Genomic DNA, 18962 nt, shown 5'->3' with positions numbered 1-18962 from the left:
ATGAACTTCATTGAAGCTCCATCATTGCCATTCTGCCTATCTAGCCCCAAGGACCTAATAATACACCCCTTGACATTTCCAAGAGGAGAAACTCCTCCTCTTGGCCACACTTGCTCAAATGAAAAAAGACAAATTCTCTCAATCATATTTCAGGGTACTTTCCATCTTGAAATCTTATACATTGGAAGTGTACTCCAAGGCCAGAGGACAGAATTCCCTGAGAGTCCCCAGTCTTGGCAGCTTAGCAGCAGTATGATCAACCTTAGCACTTTCCTGCTAGCAGTCCAACTGTAAATAATTGCACTTGAGATCAGCAAGATTTTTGATTTCTCTGGCATTTTACAGAGCTTTAAAAATTAAGCACTGATCAAACAATGTGCCGTGGGTAAACAGATGCACACCATGACACAGTAAAGTCAGCAGTGAGTGACCTCCATGACTGGTCATTTACTAATCCTTTGCACTCTACTGTCCTTCTCTGGCTCTCTGCTGTGTCCAAAGTAAGTGCTGCATAATCAGTAAATACTCCCCCGTGTGTAACCACACAACTGAATTACACAAGACACGATGTGTTACTTTAACAGTAACAACAAAAATTCCTTAGCTGCTTGCACAACTATATCAAGCTATAAGGTTTCTTCTAGTAGCAGTGAAAATTTCAACCAGAATGCCTGAAAGAATAACATTTACTTAATAACTATTTTAGAGGTCTATAATACAAAGTAGATTTTTTCAGTTTGTTTTCATTTATTCATTCCTAGGATTCTGGCAAGTCAGTACACACTCTTTGTTATCATAATTTCTTCACAGAAGCATTGCCTCCAACTCTGCAACTCCATCATCAGGTACTTACCTTTATTTCATATGTGCATTTTATGTTCTCAAGTTCCTTCTTCTAATTATACACTAATCAAAAATTACCATTGCTAGCTTTTCTCATAAAAAGTGAACAAGAAGTCAAATAAAGTTATCATTCTGCAAATATGCCAAGGCCTGCAACCATCACATATGTAACTTCATGATTCTGTAAGTGCAAAACATAATAACCAGAGGACCAAGCTTGCCCCTGCATTTCTCAGATTTTAACTGTAAATGTTAAATGTCTGCTTAAGTAGGCTCCAAACACAAGGACAAAGGTGGGAGGACATAGCCTAAATAATGATGAAAAGCCCAGACTCCAGAACTAGACCTTATCAGTTCAAATCCTGCCACTGCCACTTAGTAAGTGTGTGACCTTGAGCAAGGTACTTAACCTCCATTGCCTCAGTTTCTCCATCTGCATCCTTTCTTTTCCTACCAAACTTCCTGCGGAGCAGTTTAATATAAATACCCAGGATTCCTACTGACTCTTTTTGCCCTGATATGTACTACCATCTGGTTCTACACTTCCATTCTCAATTCTTACCAAGGCCAGTGACGAATTCCACCTGCTAAAACCCAGCATCACCTTCTCAGAGCTAAGCATAGCTACCTGCATCTTGTTCTCAAAATCCTCTCTTCCTGTGGTTTCTATAACCTCCCCTCCTTTTTTATTGCTCCAGCCTAGGCTCCCTTCTCATTCTCCATTTCCAACTTTTCTTCCTCCTCTGCCTTTAATAGCAGACATTGCCTTGCCTTCCTCCTCTCTCACTCTAAAAACATTGTTCCTTTAGGCAATCTCATCTTCTTAAAATGAGTTCATTACAGATAACTCTCAAATCCTCATCTCTAGCCCAAACCTATATTTAAAACTGTCTCCAGGATATTACAACATGAAAGTCCCCACCAGAACCTGAGATTCAATAAGATCAAAATCAAAGTCAACATTTTCCTTTCCTGACTTTCTTAAACCGGTCTCTCCTGCTTTTCAATCTTCAGTTAACGTCATCACCAGCCAGACTAAAAAGTCTGAGTTCTAGTCCCTTGCTCCTTCTCCTTCATTTCCTTCACATTTACTGACTGTAGGATTCAGTAAATTTTCAGCTCCGCTAACTCTTAATCCTTACAAGAATTCTGGCAAGGGTGAGGCAGATATAATTATTCCCATTTCACAGAAGTGAAAACCAAGATTTAAACATAAAATTCCTGGTTTAAGACTGCAAAGCTGGTAAATGTCAAAGCTAAGAAATGAATTCACATATCTTGTCTACAAAGCCCAGGCTACACGATAGGGATGTTTATTTAAACCTGAAGGTGCACAATCCAGACATTCTCTCTGCTGATAGCCAGGTGCCAAGAGAACAACAGTCATCAAGACAGACATAGCACCTACACTCACTCATGGAACTCAACACATGATAGAAGTGTCGGACATTAAACCAGCAAATTGCAATCAAATGTGGGAAGGTCTATGATACAAGAAACCAAGATTGATGCTTCAGGGCCTAACCTGGGACAGCTAGCTCTCGGGAAAGGCGTCCCAGAAGTCACATCTCAGTCAAGAACTGAACAACAAAGCAAAGGAAAGGTCGTCACAAATATTCAGAAATACCACCTCACACCCATTGGGGTAGCTACTATCAAAAAACTGCAAGCAAAACAGAAACAAATATTGGAAAGAACATGGAGAAACTCTAACCCCTGTACACCGTGGTGGAAATGTAAAATGGTACAGGCCACTTCACAATAAAATAAAATAAAAATGGAACAAGCCTACGATCTGGCAATTCTATTTTTGAGTTTATACTCAAGAAAATTAAAAACAGACACCCAAAGAGGTATTTTCACATCTGTTTTTATAGAGGCATTATTCACAATAGTCGAAAAGTGGAAGTAACCCAAGGGTCCCTCAATGGAAGTATGGATATAAATTCTGACATACGCTACACCAATAAATCACCGATGAACCCTGAAGCTAAAATGCAAAGTAAAATAAGGCAGTGACAAAAGAATAAAAAGTATGATTCCACTTATATGAGATACCTAGAACAGTCCAACATACAGGCAATGTAGGGGAAGGTGGGAATTGGGATTTATTGTGTAATGGACACAGTTCAGTGCAAAGTGATAAAAAAGTTCTGGAAATGGCTAGAGGTGATGATTTCACAGCAAGGTGAATGTACATAATGATGTTGACCTGATAACAGAAGAAAACTCCAAGCCTCCAATCGTAAGTTAATGTCAAAGAAGGCAAAAATGTTGATCACCCTGTTTGATCAGTACACACTGTATACAAGTATTGATACATTACACTGCAGCCCATAAATATTTACAATTATTGTTAATAAAAAAAAACTGTTAATGGTTAAAATGGCAAATTTTATGTTACTTGCTACTCTACCACAATTTAAAAAAGAAAGTGTTCCAAACACTATGAACAGTGAGTGAAGGTCAAAAGGAAAAGGAAAGAACGTGGAAAATTGGAAGAAATCAAAGAGTTTGAGAAAGCTCACATGTAACTGACAGGATTTCTAAACTAGAAGGATCTTAAGTGTCTGAGGCCACATACTGCTCTCCAAAACACAGTGACCATGTAGGATTTTTTTGGCATCACGAAATTAGAGCAGCAGAAATGTGAACAGTTGCCTAATCAGAAATGAGAGTGTCCTCTAGCTTCAAAGTTAGGAAACTTTCATCAAATTCCAAAAGAACTATAAAGTTTTTCTAGGCTGAGGGTGCAGAGGAATCCTACTCACATTAAGTGTAAACCACAAAACGTCTTAGAGCTTCATGACAACTCTCTGAAAAGACAAGTAGTAGTTGTTGCTTTTGGAGAATAACCCAGTGTCTTGGGGTGGGGGTGGGAGGTGGCTTTTGCCTGTGTTCTCTTAAAACTCTGCTGATCTGAGCTCATGTTGCAGTTCATTACAGCTCTGCTTGCTAGTGATATTATACCAAGGTTATGCCAATGGTTCCATTTTCAGGGTATCTCTCTCATCCATCAAATTCAATTTAGGCTGTAACCTAGTACACAAAGTTCTTGACTCAGAGGGTATCTTAATGACTATCTGTACATAGATGAACATATACAGGTAGGTAATCATGATAGGCTCCATGAAATAATTTTCAGATACATAGCTATAGGAGATTTTTTTTTAAGGTTTTATTTATCTGAAAGGCAATGTGACAAGGAGAAGCAGAAAGAGATCTTTCATCTGCTGATTCACTCTCGAAATGGTCACAGCAGCCAGAGCTTAGGGCCAAGCCGAAGCCAGGAAATCCATTTAGGTCTCCCATGAAGCTGGCAGGGGCTCAAGCACCTAGGCCATCCTCTGCTGCTTTCCCAGGCACATTAGCATGGAAATGGATTGGAAGCAGCCTGCTGGGCTGCAAACCGGTACTTCAATATGTGATGTATAAGCCATTGCAAGCAGTGGCTTAATCTGGTACGCCAAAACACAGACTCCTATAGGAGATTTTTAAAAGCTTTTTTTTTTTTTTTTCATCACTTTGCAATATATTTCAGCTTTCAAATGTGCTGCTGGGGCTGGCGCTGTGGTATAGTGGGTAAAGCCATTGTCTGCAGTGCCAGCATCCCATATGGACGCCGGTGCAAGACCTGGCTGCTCCACTTCTGATCCAGCTCTCTGCTATGGCCTGGGAAAGCAGCAGAAGATAGCCCAAGTCCTTGGGCCCCTGCACCCACATGGGAGACCCAGAGGAAGCTCCTGGCTCCTAGCTTAGGATCGGCGCAGTTCCGGCCATTGTGGCCAACTGGGGAGTGAACCATTGGATGGAAGACCTCTCTCTCTCTCTGCCTCTCCTTCTCACTCTGTGTAACTCTGACTTTCAAATAAACAAACAAATCTTTTTAAAAAAATATGCTGCTGTCTTAAACTAAAATATTTCATTTCCAAAATAATATTTGGCATCTAATTAGTTTATTCAAACACCTGGTTCTTAGTGCATGAATGGGAAAATACAATGTATTTACATACTGACTGATAGAGCATAGAGCACTTGTTAAGTACAAGTAAGAGACATATGCCCAAGGCCTCCATGCTCCCAATGGGGGAGGAGGCAGGTAACTGCCCCCATGACCCTAAAAAGGCATAATAGACCTGGAAGGAAAAAGAACAAACAACAGCTAGGCGTATTTTCCAACAAAACAGGGTAGTGGAGATAGAGTTAGGGTCAGTTTTTTTTTTATTAAAAACAGAATAGCACATAGCCAAAGAGGTTAACAAGAAAACAGGAGGTTAAGAGTAGAGAAAGTAGAAAGCTGCAAGAGAAATAATTTACAAACCTTTGAACCTGAAGACTTATCATGATTTCCCAAATTCAGGAATCTGTGACTTTAACTCAATTCAGGATACACACTTTGTAAATGTTGACAGCCATCACTTCACAGAAAAGAAACATGGCCTGCTTTGTGTTTTGTTCATCTTCACACCAATCCTGCTACTCTAAACAAAAGCATGCCATTTCTGAATGCTCACAATGTATGGGTGAGTGAAGAAAGGACACTTGAGTGAGACAGGAAGAGAAGGGGCCAGCACTAGAATTACATGGCATCTGCACCACACATCTCTGGGTCTGCTCTTCCATAAACCAGAAGCAACAAATAATCCAAGTGGCCTTGCCTGGCCTGAACCTCTATCACTCACCATGGAGTCTAGACTCACTGGCCCTCCCTCTTATATTTATTAGCTTGATTCAACTATGATTTCATTTGAGTACCTAGTTTGCCAGGGAGACGCTGTATAAGTCTAAGATGAAAGATGCTTATATGATTAAATATAACAGACTTGCAGTTGAGATAAAGAGGAGGAGGTCAGAAAAAAAATCTCACCTGCCAACATAGCATTAATCTCCCATTCTTACCAATGTCAACCCCCATTCTGTTCAACCTTAGGGCTTGAATTTAATCTGCTAAAACTACCTGCAAGTCAGCCTAAAATGAACAATTGGGTTTCTCCTGAAAACAGTTCCTCCACAACCTGACACATAAAATAAGACCTTAAAAAAATTCTACTTGACCATTTAACTTGGGCAACAAGTGAAAATGTATACCTAGTGCTTAATATCAGGCAAATTCTTAATTTCCTTATCTGTAAAATGAGTGGTAACAGATGATGCCTATCTGTGGTCTTTTCCAGGGTGATTTTGTTTACCCAAATCAAAATAAGTGAGCAAATATTAGTTGTATCTTCCATCAGGAGGAACCCCTGTTCAGTCTGCTTTGTCTCACCCAATATGACCCCCATCTTCCCCTGACTGCTTCCCTTTGGCCACAGGTGATGCAGGTTATAAAGCAAATGTCTCTGCTCTAGAAACTGAAGGCATTTGTTTACCATAAGGAAGAGGTTTCTAAATAGCAAGTACTCAAGTCACACTTAACCTCTCTGCCATCTTATGTTCCAACAGTAGTTCAGGAATAACCGGCTTAAAGTTAATGGTTTCAGAGTAGCAGTGATTAGCATTTCGGTTCACTTTTATGTTCTTCCAATCTGTTTTTGACTGTTAGCTATTAAAACTTCATAGTAACAGAGACTATCCAAATGGATCACTGAATTCACAGCAGTCAAAAGGAATCTAGAATAATTTAGAAATTCCAAATGCATAACTAATGTTTGTGTTTATAAGAAACACATTATCTCACAGACTAGATTTGGGATAATCTCTTCTGAATCTATTTCATTCAAGAGCCAGAGCTGAATTTTCTGATTTTATTTTCATTATGCTCTGATCTGCCAAAAGCTACATATAGTGCGCTGCCCTCCTCCCTAATCAATGCTGTCAAAAATGCCTGGAGCCACAGAACCACAGCAGTGAACCACCCTGAGCAGCGCAGACAACAGCTCGCTCTCTGCTCTCCACATTCAAAAAGAATCGCTTTCTCATTTGCGCCCAATAATCTTACAAGACAACAAACATTTTAGAGAGGGTTCGTCATGAAAAAAGTGTGTGTGTGTGTGTGTGTGTGTGTATGCCTTCTTAATGCAACCATCTAAGGTGACCAAACAACTTTTAATATTCCAAAATACCAAATCCATTGACTTCTCCCCATCTCCACTGCTACCTCTGGGTGCAAGCTACTATCACATCTGAACAACGACACTCCTAGAAGCCTACCCCTGGTTTTTCTCTTGTCCCCTGCCAGTGGTCTCTACCACAATCAGAACAATCATTAAAAAAAAAAAAAAAAAAAAAGTAGAGAAAAGTGTGTCATTCTCTTGCTCAAAACTTTCTGCCTTATTAACGACCTCCTACTGCATGTACCATAAAATCGACACTCTCTATCATGACTATCTTTCTTAAAAGTAGCAAGTCTCTGTGTCCCTCACCATTCTCTCATTCATGCAAGCTTTTCTTCAGTTTGAATACCACTTTCCCTCCCAGCTTTGCACAACTCTCCTTCTCATCAGTTCATTCCCAGACTGACCCAATCTCAGCCATTCTATCAAAATCAGTGTCCTTATACTAGACACTATCTGCCATTTATCCTGTTTAATTATTTGTACTTATTTTTGTCTGTCTCCCATAGCAGAATGATTTCAAATCTACTGTGTACAAGGTATTGTTCTAGATATTGGAATAGGGTAATGAACCAGAAGCAAATATCCCTCTGTGTCACTGATGCTCTGTTCTGTTTGTCCCTGCATCCCCAGACAGTGATGTGATCCTTAGCTCTTATTGTGCTTCAATATGCTTTTAAAAAAATCATTAAATTCAGTTACTAATGAATGAAACCTATTTAGAGTGGTTTTACACATATAACTAACATATAAGCTATGAAAATGTAAAAAAAAAAAAAAAAGCTTAGCTCTAACACTAATATTTAGGGCTGAGTGTCATTCAAAGGCAGTATTTGGGGCCAGTGCTATGGTATAGTAGATTAAGCATCTGCCTGCAGTGCTGGCATCCCATATGAGCACTGGTTCTAGTTCCAGCTACTCCACTTCCAATGCAGCTCCCTACTGATGGCTTAGGAAAGCAGTAGAAGATCACCCAAGTGCTTGCATCCCTGCACCCACGTGGGTGCAGCTATTGGCTCCTGGCTTCAGATTGGCTCAGCTCTGGCCATTGCAGCCATCTGGGGAGTGAACCAGTGGATAGAAGTCCTCTCTCTCTGTCTCTCCCTCTCTGTCTGTAACTCTGCCTCTCAAGTAAATAAATGAATCCTTAAAAAAAATATATATATATACAGCACTCCTGTAAGAAAAAAAAAACTTTGCTTTTATAATTTCTCATATCTCCCCCACCCCCACTTCTGCAGCCTTTGCACTTCCACATTACATGTTATCACCTTGACAGTGGGGAACAAGGTAAAGTTAGCTGGTACACTGAATCATTTTTATATATGTGAACACATCTGGAATATGTGAATTCTAACTCCAAATATAGTCTAAGTTTTTGTCGTTCATTTGGCTTATTTTGTAATATAAGGAACATCATTTATCTATTCAATGACTGGTAATGAAACCCACTTGGCAATTACCTGTTAGATTTGTCACACCCAATTTAGCACTTCAGCAATTACAATAAGTAAAACCCAAATGTGGAATCACTTAAGCCTAGTCTCTTTTTGCTGGTGGGATGCCCTGAGTCCCACCCAGAGGAGCCTATCACTGCCAGCACCTTGACAGTTCACCTATTTTCAGGTCTGCTGAGATATGTTTGGCTATCAGTCCACAACTCAGGGACGAGGACACCTGGAAAACCACAAAATCTTCCCTCTTATTCCACAATATAAAGTCCTGACTCTTAAAAGTCACCAGGTATCCAATTCATCTGATGAGTGCAAATAAAAAACTAATCCCCATATGTGAAAAGATACAAGGAGAGGGGCCGGCACTATGCCATAGTGGGTAAAGCTACCACCTGCAGTGCTGGCACCCCATGTGGGCGCTGGTTCATGGCCCAGCTGCTCCACTTCCAATCCAGCTCTCTGCTATGGTCTGGAAAAGCAGTGGAAGATGGCCCAAGTCCTTGGGCCCCTGCACCCTCCTGGGAGACCCAGAAGAAGCTCCTGACTCCTGGCTTCAGATTGGCACAGCTCCAGTCATTGCAGCCAATTGGGGAATGAACTAGCAGATGGAAGACCTCTCTACCTCTCTCTCTCTCTCTCTCTCTCTCCTTCTCTCTCTGAGTAATTCTTTCAAATAAATAACTAAATCTTAAAAAAAAAAAAAAATACAAGGGGAGAGCCAAATGGGAATATGAGCAGTTTAGAAATTCTTTCTTTGAAGTTGACCTTGAGAGTGTATGTGTACAGGCAGCAAGCATACATAGCCTTTGCAGAGCCCCCTGGAACAGGGAGATGTTGTTAATATACACACCCAGGTCCAGGTTCTAAGACCAAGGACTCACACTCAATCCTTACCTATAAAACAGAGATATCTGGCTAGATTTGGCTGCTCATTTCAAATGTCTATTTAGTTATCATTTTCACTACAGCCTCCAAGGCCACCCAAGATCTACTGACTCATCACCTCCAGGAGTAGGATCTAAATATTCGCATTAAGTTTTTTTCTGACGTCTCCAAGGTGAAGTGATGATCAACCAGGTTTAGCAACCACTGATCTACAGCACCTGAAACCTGAATTCCAAAGTCATTAAAACCAGACAGTAAAATGAGCAAAGCAGGTGGGTAAAAGGCATAAGAAGTAATGGAGCATGCATTCAGATTAAAAGTTTGAAAACTACTGCAGGCCCAATTGACTCTGCTACTCTTGAATTTGTGATTTTTGTGTTAAGACTGTAACTCCTGAGGCCAGCATTGTGGCAGAGTGGGTTAGGCCACCACCTGCAGCACAGGCATCTGGGCTGCTCCGCTTCTGATCTTGCTGATGCGACTGGGAAAGTAGAGGACAGCCCAAGTCCTCTTGGGCCCCTGCACCCATGTGGGAGACTCGAAAGAAGCTCCTGGCTTCAGCTTGGCCCAGGCTTGGCTGCTGCAGCCATTTGGTGAGTGAACCACCAGACAGAAGAGCTTTTCTCCATCACCACCTCTCCCCATGCCCTGTAGTTCTGCCTTTCAAATAAATAAGGGCCGGCGCCGTGGCACAGTGGGTTAATGCTCTGCCTGTGGCACCAGCATCCCATTTGGGCGCCAGTTCTAGTCTCGGCTGCTCCTTTTCTGATCCAGCTCTCTGCTATGGCCTGGGAAAGCAGTAGAAGATGGCCCAAGTGCTTGGGCCCCTGCACCCACATGGGAGACCAGGAAGAAGCACCTGGCGCCTGGCTTCAGATTGGCACAGCTCTGGCCATCGCGGCCATTTGGGGAACCAACGGAAGGAAGACCTTTCTCTCTGTCTCTCCCCCTCACTGTCTCTAACTCTACCTCTCAAATAAATAAATAAAATCTTAAAAAAAAAAAAAAGACTGTAATTCCTTGAGGGTGAGCACTATCTCATTCATTTCTGTGCCTAGATCACTGTCCAATACACAGTAGGTTCAATCAGTGCTTGCTGAACTACTGACAATGGTGGGATAAAATCCCAGCTTTTCTGACACTATCACAACTGCCAGGGAAACTCCTCCTCATTCATTCATTCATTCATTCAGCAGAAATGATCACCTACCTACTATGTCCAAGGCTTTACAAATACTGAGTTGAGTAAGGCAGACAGTCCTGCTCTTATGGAGTTTATATTTGGGGAGGATGGAGGAAGAGGCTGGAAGAACCATTTATAAATAAATAAGCCAATTTCAAACAGTGATGCATGTCACTTGGCAATAAAATGATTGCGTTTTGCCTGGAAGATTTTTAAGCAACTCAGAACTCAGTGGAAGTTACTGAAACTAGAAAAGCTGAGGAATCATTCACCTGATTCGGGGGCAGGGCGGGGGGAGTTAAAGAGGGGATCGAGGGAGTTACTTATCGTGAACTCTGCTACTAACTACTTAATCAATCTGGAATAAACGAAACGAATGATCCGAAGGCTTTCTAGCCCTAAGATTTTATATTCTATTAGAAAGGATGCATCAGCAAAAGCTCACACGCCGTGATGGTCATGCTCAGTGTAGTGCTCAAATTCTCTGAAGTGTCATTCCTCAACTGCTGGCTGACAAAAGTTACATGGTATTATTAACTGAAAATATTTTCCAAGCATTCATGAGTCCACTGTAGTTTACCTAAGGCAAAACCACAGGCTCGGATATTTATGGCCACAACGCAATGGCTACCAGCGTGCCCAGACAAGGTTATGAAACTGGCACTGCCACACAGCCCGGGGCAAAGGAAATCAAACACAGGGCCCCAAGTGATTAAGGAATCCAGAAATTAGTCAAATCCCCTCATTCAATAAACATTATTAAGAGACTGCAAGAAGCCAAGCACTAGTCTAGATCATAGGAAAAAAAAAAAAAAAAACACAAGCTGTTCCCATAAAGACCTCGATCCAGTACAAATTCTTGAGCTAGGTTTAAGATATTTCATGAACCCCATAAAATTAAATGCAAAATTTAGGGTACATGGAAACTTTTCAGGAGTTGGGTCCATAATTTTCATCAGATCCTGAAAAGGGTCAAATGGGGAGTACTACAAGATAATTCAGACAAGTTCTCTCATTTCATTGTCACATGACTCCCCATTACATAAACAAGGCAACAGAGGTTTGAATAAGTTAAGTAATCTGCCAAGATACAGCCAAGAGGTAGCACAGCAAAAGCCTGAGCCTTGATCTGCCAGTCTCCAGGGCCGATATTTTCTCCTCTGTGCTATACTCACTCACAGGGGGCAGGTGGGTGGGGGAGCCTGCAGAAAAGAATGAGTCAACGAAGCCTCCATGGGCCATAACCACGTGCTGTCAGTGACAGACAGACTCAAGCCTAATACTTCAAAAGGCCGCAGGAGTCAATAGTTTAATTTTTAAATATCTGCCTCTGTCCACCAGAATAGATGCAAAAAGAACATTTATGATTTTAGGGATTCTTTCCTTTCAAAACTCAGGCAGTCCACCTCTAAGGTCATTATCCTTCACACCCTTACGGCAGGAGTCAGGGTACAGGTATATTTTCTTCTGCGTCTTCTTGGATTTCGGGGAGCAGACCTAGATCCCACATTCCTAACTCTTGGCCTTGATCTTTCACAATGACACAAATGGCTGTTTCCATTTCTTGAGTCACACTGGGATTCACATACAAAGGCAACCTGAAAACCATGTGCCAAACATGGGAGAATCTGAAGGAAAGAAACGTCTACTTCATTACTATGGCACAATGGAAACAACTTGGTCTTCTCAACCAGGTTTCAGTTTGAATCCCACAACCACTGCCATTTAGTAGCAGTGTAACCTCAGGTAAGTAACTTTCTTTCTCCAAAACCTAGTGACTCAATTTGTTAAAACAAGGATAATGATATTTCACAAAAATCAGTAAATGACAACAGTGTGCCACTGTTCTAGTTGCAACTAGATCTAGGTACAACTGTGAACAGAACAAAGTTCCTTCCCTTTGCGAAGTGTGTATTCTAGTAAAAGAGACAAAAGAATGGCTAAATTAATAAGCAACAAAATATGAAAATATTTAATACGGTAAAATAATAGCTAACACTTATAAGATAATAAATATTAATTTACTTAATTTTCACAACAGAGGAGTTCATTATTTCCATTTTTTTTAAAGATTTATTTGATTTATTTGAAAGAGTTACAGAGAGGTAGCACAGAAAGAGAGGGAGAGGGAGAGGGAGGAAGAGAGAGAGAGAGAGGAAGGGAGGGAGGGAGGGAGGGAGGGAGAAGGAAAGAGAGAGAGTCTTCTATCCTCTGGTTCACTCCCCAAATGGCTACAATGGCTAAAGCTCAGTGGATCCGAAGCCAGAAGCTTCTTCCAGGTCTCCCATGTGGGTGCCCAAGGACTTGGGCCATCCTCCACTGCTTTCCCAGGCCACAGCAGAGAGCTGGATAGGAAGTGGAGCAGCTGGGACTCAAACCAGCACCCATATGGGATGCCAGCGCTGCACACCAGGGCTTTAACTCGTTGTGCCACTGTGCCAGCCCCATTATTTCCATTTTATCGAGGAAAGTTCAAAGGAAATACATCATTTCCATTTTATAGAGGAAAAAAATGAAAAGTTAAATAATGCACCCAAAGTCACACAATTAAGTGGTAGAGCCATGACTGAAACACAGACCATCTAAAAGCAAAACTTGACTAGACATTGCATCCAGTGATTTAATGAAAATAAAACATATTGACAGTGAGGGGTGGGGGTTGTAGTAGTTTGGCTAGTCAGGGAAGTCATATCAGGCAGATGTCATTTTAGACAAGACACAAATCACAAGAGACCAGAACCAGAGTGAAGATATGAGAAGTGTTCCAAGCAGAAAGAACAGCTGGGGCACAGGCCCTGAGGAAGAATCAGCTTGGTAGCTTCCAGGGACAGAAAGGCCAGAAAGGCTGTAGCACAGTGGGTGAGCAAGGGGAGAGAGGCAGATGAGGAGTGACCATATCGTGTTAGACTTGAAGGCCAGAGCAAGAGGGTCTCATTCTGCTACAGAGAGTCATTGAAGAGCTTTGAGCACAGAGGTGACACAATCTGATTTGCATTTTTCAAAAGAGTCCAATGAATGGCTGGAGAATGGACCATGGGAGGGAGAGGAGCAGGGAGACCAATTTATGGGTAAAGCACTTCAGGTGAGAGACACTGGTAGTGTGGCTCTGGTGGCAGCCACAGAAGTGAAGAAAGGGCACAGACTCAGAATCTGAGACCCTTCACCAGGATTAGATGAGGATGGATAAAACACCCAGCAGAGCATCTAACACACAGCATTTGCAAATGTTAGATGCTTTCCCTATGTAATGTTAATTAAACAGAAGTTTGAGATAAGACCATAAATCGTGAGCAAAAAGGCTAAGGCTCTTTGACACCCCGGCCCCAATTTCTCCAAAGAAGTCCATAGCTTAGAGAGCGAACTGGGAGGGCACCAAATTCAAAACACAATAGAGAATTGATCTATTAAAGGAGCTGGGCTGTTAAATTAAAACCGTTTCTGTGTGCCAAGCCGCAACACAAAGGGATCAGTCTTCTTGAACAATAAACACCAGTTAGGAGGAGACTCCAGTTACACAATCTCCTCCTCTTCACCGTAAGGCACTTAGATGGAATTTTTTTTAATAGAAAAGACAAACTCCTGAGTAAATGTAATAATTGTTTCAATGATGTGCCCCAACCACACAAGAAGTTAAAAAAAGAAACTGGAAAATTGGGATTCTTCTATTACATGAGAGTTAATTGCTGCCTCCAGTCCAGGCTATAGCCACACCAGCGGAGGGAGGATGCTATTCGGAGATCTGACAAGGATTCAAGAAGCAGAGAAACTGCCTTCCAAGTATAAATAAATAAGTAAGCAAGCAAACAAACAAACAAATGAAACAATCAAAGGCTTGTAAATGAGGCCAACTGACTGAAAGGAGTTTTCCAAGTTGCTCAAAATAGGTTCCTTTTTAGAGAAAGCTTTCCTTACAAATGTCCCAAAAAGGGGGTCCTACAACAGTAACAGTCACCTCACAAAGAACTGATCACTGCAGGCCCGGTCATTCATTATTTTTCCAACAAGAACAACAACATAAGACCACAATCACACTGATTTAAGCGAAACATTATCACCAAAGGCAGTCCAAAAAAAAAAAATCTCTTTTGTGCTTTTCTTAAACTCAAAGAAAAATCAAATCCTAGGAATTCTAACCCTCAGTTAAAAGCAATCCCAGAACAGGAGAGAAATTCTCTACTCTAGATTGCCTCCCTCAGCCTAAGTTCCAGGGTAAAGAGGAAATGAGCCTTGAAGATAGAACCCACAAAACTGCTATTCCACTCTTGAAATTTTTAACTATTCAAATTTTCCTAACTATTCTAACGCCGGAGTTTGGCAAGGGATTGATGTGATCAATAAAATCAATATGATTTTCATAATACTACTATTAGTTGCTCTGCTCAGTGTGTTGATATTTCCTTTGAGGGTTCAAATGAAATTGCAGGTGTCTGGGCACAAATCAAGTCAGGGATGCAAACTTGCAATAGAAGTTTATTTTCTTAGTTTTTATTTTTAATTAACAAAAACTGTATATTCTGGGAGCAAGATGTTTTGGTATGATGTATGTGTGCACTGCAGAATGAGCAAACCAAACTAGGTTAACATCAACTCGCATGTTTACATTTTTTTATGGTGAGAATATTTAAAATTTACTCTTGGTAATTTTGAAGCAGACATGGTTGTGAACTATAGGCACCACAGTGTGGAAGAGATCTCAGCAACTCAGTCATCACTGTATATTTTACCATGCACTCCAGTAAAAAGAGAAAAAGGAAAAGAAAGCTTCACTTAAGTGTGTCAAAGTAGTAAAGATTATTAGTTTTATTAAAGCTTGAACTTAAGTAGCTGTTCTTTTATTATTCTGTGTGACAAAATTAGAAGTATACATAAAACACTTCTCATTAATACCAAAGTAAAATGGTTGTGTCAAAGAAAAGCCCCATGAAACATCATTTTTACTTGAAAAAATGGCTGATTGACATTTTTCTTGTGAGTGAGACTTGGTATCTGGCAGACTTTTTCTCAAAAATTAATGAAGTCAGCCTGTCACTTCAAGAAAAACAACTGACTATATTGGCTGCCAATGATAAAATTCAAGTTTTCAAGCAAAAATCAGACATTTAAAAAAATTTTTTGCTACCTTGAGAGTGGCAACTCCCCAGTAGTTAAAGATTTCTGTGATACAATCAATAGTGAGAGTGAGTCTTTTTTACAATGTATAATATAATGTATCCGTTTTTCAAAGATATACATAACTTGGTGATCCAATAAATTTCCAAGTGACCAAAATATGTTATGACATGTTTTGCATGACTAAGATACTCATTCAAAGTGTAGAAAATATCAACAGACTTTAATATAACAGCCTAGGAAAAGTTAATTGACACAGTTTAAGATTCTACATTGCAACTAATCCTTAAGAAACTATTACCTGGCTGATGAAAATGTGATATATATACTCATATACAACAGAATATTATTAAGCTTTTAAAAAGAAGGCAATCCTGCCTTTTGTGACAACACAACAGATGACTCTAGAGGACACTTTGCTGGTGAGATAAACTGGGCACAGAAAGACAAAAACTCTATGATCTCGATTATATCTGGAATCTAACAAAGTAGAACTCAGTGAAATCGAGAGTAGAATAATGGTTACCAGGGACTGGGGCAGAGGAGATGTGGACATGGCTCAATGCTTGTCAAAGTGGACAAAGTTTCAGTCACCAGGAGTTAGTTCTAGTGGTCTACGACAGTGAATAATAATGCATTGCGAATTTCAAAATTGCTAGATGGGTAGATTTTAAGTGTTCTCACCACAAAAAAATGATGGTATGCAAGTAACGGACATGTTAATTAGATTGATTAAATCACTCCACAATGTCCACATGTATCATAACATTGAGTTTCATCCATATATTTATATATCATGTCAATTAAAAATAATTTTAAAAAGAAATTATTGCTTATTGAAGTTTGATATAACATCAAAGAAGAATATTCCTATTTAGTAGCCGAATAAGAAATTAAAATAGTCCCCTTTTCCATTAGTGTCTGTATGAGGTTGGATTTTGTTCACATACTTCAAGCAAAACAATAAAAGACAATGACACCTTTCCGGCCTCGGCTCCGAACCCTTACAAACGCCAAATGTTGATGCCCAAGAAGAATCGCATTGCCATTTACGAACGCCTCTTCAAGGAGGGGGTGATGGTAGCTAAAAAGGACGTGCATATGCCGAAGCACGAGCTGGCAGACAAGAACGTGTCCAACCTCCACATCATGAAGGCCACGCAGTCGCTCAAGTCTTGAGGCTACGTGAAGGAGCAGTTCGCATGGAGACATCCCCGGGACTACCTCCACTTGCCCCGAGATCGTGCCAGCCACCCTGCACCGCAGCCGACCTGAGACCGGCAGGCCTAGGCCCATGGGTCTGGAGGGGGAGTGGCTTGCAAGACTCACAAGAGGGGAAGCCGACAAAGACACTTACAGAGGAAGCGCTGTGCCCCCTGGTGCCGACAAGAAGGCCGAGGCTGGGGCTGGGTCAGCAACTGAATTCCAGTGTAGAGGCGGATTTGGTCCTGGACATGGTCAGCTGCCCCAGTAAAGTTGGAGGGGATTATTTGTGTTAAATAAACTTGTAGCCAGGGGCCGGCGCCGTGGCTCAATAGGCTAATCCTCCACCTTGCGGCGCCGGCACACCGGGTTCTAGTCCCGGTTGGGGCGCCGGATTCTGTCCCGGTCGCCCCTCTTCCAGGCCAGCTCTCTGCTATGGCCAGGGAGTGCAGTGGAGGGTGGCCCAGGTGCTTGGGCCCTGCACCCCATGGGAGACCAGGAAAAGCACCTGGCTCCTGGCTCCTGCCAGGATCAGCGCGGTGCGCCGGCTGCAGCGGCGGCCATTGGAGGGTGAACCAACGGCAAAGGAAGACCTTTCTCTCTCTGTCTCTCTCTCTCACTGTCCACTCTGCCTGTCAAAAAAAAAAATAAATAAATAAATAAAAAAAAATAAAAAAATAAACTTGTAGCCAGAAAAAAAAAAAAAAAAGACAATGACAAAATGCAAAAGTAGGTATAAGAATCCAGCTTCTATTAAAATACACATTAAAGAGATTTGCAGAAAACATAAAACAACGTCACTCGTCTTGCTAACTTTTTATATTGGAGAATAGCCATTTTTCATAGAAAAAATGTTAGTATGTAATGGATTTTTTTCACTATTTTTAAATGAATAAAGTTTTTTGGTTTTTATTTTTCTGCTTTAGTTCCTAATACAGTAAATTCCAGTAGTTTTTTTTTTTTTTAAGATTTTTGGATTCTAAGACAATTTTTAGGAATATAAAAGTATCCTGATGCCAAAAGTTTGAGAACCTCTGGCCTAAAGCAAATATATGTATATATATAATGGCTGTCTTCTCGCACATAGCCAGCAAAAACAAGAAGAAAGAAGACAAACTGAATTTCTTTGGACTTTATTGTGTAATTTGCTTAAGGCCCATGGGCCTTGGTAATTTGCATGTCTGATTTACTCAGAATCCTTTCTTCCTCCTCCTCTCTGGCAAGAAACCACAGACAAATTCCATTGCTATTTCCCAACCGCAATGAAGCAAACTGCGCCGCAGTGGTATAGACAGGGAGCTCATCCAGCCTGGCAAACAGGGATAAGGAGCTCAACGGCAGGGTCTCCCCTCCCAGGGCCCTTTTCAAATACTAAATCCACAAAACACAGCATTAGTTTGCTCCAAGCAAATAGTTAATTTGTCCTTTCATTAGAAATCAAAAGGGCAAAAATCACACAGCTAAAGTATGGCTTCAGAACCAACACGGACCCCAGCATCCTCTTTCTCCCAAGCATGTGGATGTCTAAGCCCTGAAGAATCAACAAATCAATCAATCCATAACAAATATTTATACTGTCTGCAATGACAAAGAGGATATGCATTCATAAAAAGAAAACTAACAATACAGGTAATAAAATTAAAACGTCTTAGTAAACAGTGCTGTAAGGACTATGCCGAAAGGAGGAAAAAAACCATGTGCCAAAGAGATCGAGGTTATGAAAAGATGAAAGTAAAAAATTAAAAGCTGGTAATAAAGGCAGCAGAGCTAAAAAGTTAGTAAAGGACAAGACACACTCAGATGCTGGTGATTAGTTTTTTTTGGCTAAAATTCAGTTTCGCCAGGGGAAAAATGAAAGATGAGGCTAGAATGATAGATTGTACCTTGATTGTGGAAGATCCTGAAAGTCAAGTTAAGTAACCTGGATTCTATCCTGAATGTAATGAGGAGCCACAAAGGGCTATTGAGAATGGCAGGAACCCAATGGAAGCATGTTTTTGTTTTTGTTGTTCTGTATTTATAGAAAAGTTGAATTAAAAGAAACCAAAACTGGAAGCCAGGAGTCCAAACAAGAGACTACTGAAAAAGCCCAGGCAGACATGAGCTGGATTTGAACAAGGAGATAGCAATGGAAATGAAAAAGAATCAGAGTTACAGAGAGGTGGACAGAGCTGAAATTGAACAGCATGTCAAGACAAGGTGACTGGGAAAGAAGGACCGCACGCAGAAATA

At 40.9% G+C, this 18962-nt stretch overlaps 1 protein-coding gene and 1 pseudogene across 8 annotated transcripts in view; one reads left to right on the top strand and one right to left on the bottom strand.

The window, feature by feature from the left end:
- The window catches only part of FTO (FTO alpha-ketoglutarate dependent dioxygenase), a 416527-nt gene that overhangs the window by 317502 nt on the left and 80063 nt on the right, over positions 1-18962 (bottom strand). The window contains exon 1 of one of the 8 annotated variants that reach the window (XM_070061827.2): positions 16885-17009. The gene's annotated coding sequence lies outside the window, so the exon portion shown is untranslated. 8 annotated transcript variants of the gene reach the window in all.
- Positions 16396-17001, top strand: LOC100340746 (small ribosomal subunit protein eS10 pseudogene; annotated as a pseudogene).

Source organism: Oryctolagus cuniculus, chromosome 18, assembly GCF_051225735.1.
Source record: "Oryctolagus cuniculus isolate XC-2025 breed Fujian yellow rabbit chromosome 18, ASM5122573v1, whole genome shotgun sequence".
Lineage (NCBI taxonomy): Eukaryota > Metazoa > Chordata > Mammalia > Lagomorpha > Leporidae > Oryctolagus > Oryctolagus cuniculus.
This window is presented reverse-complemented; position numbering and strand designations above follow the sequence as displayed.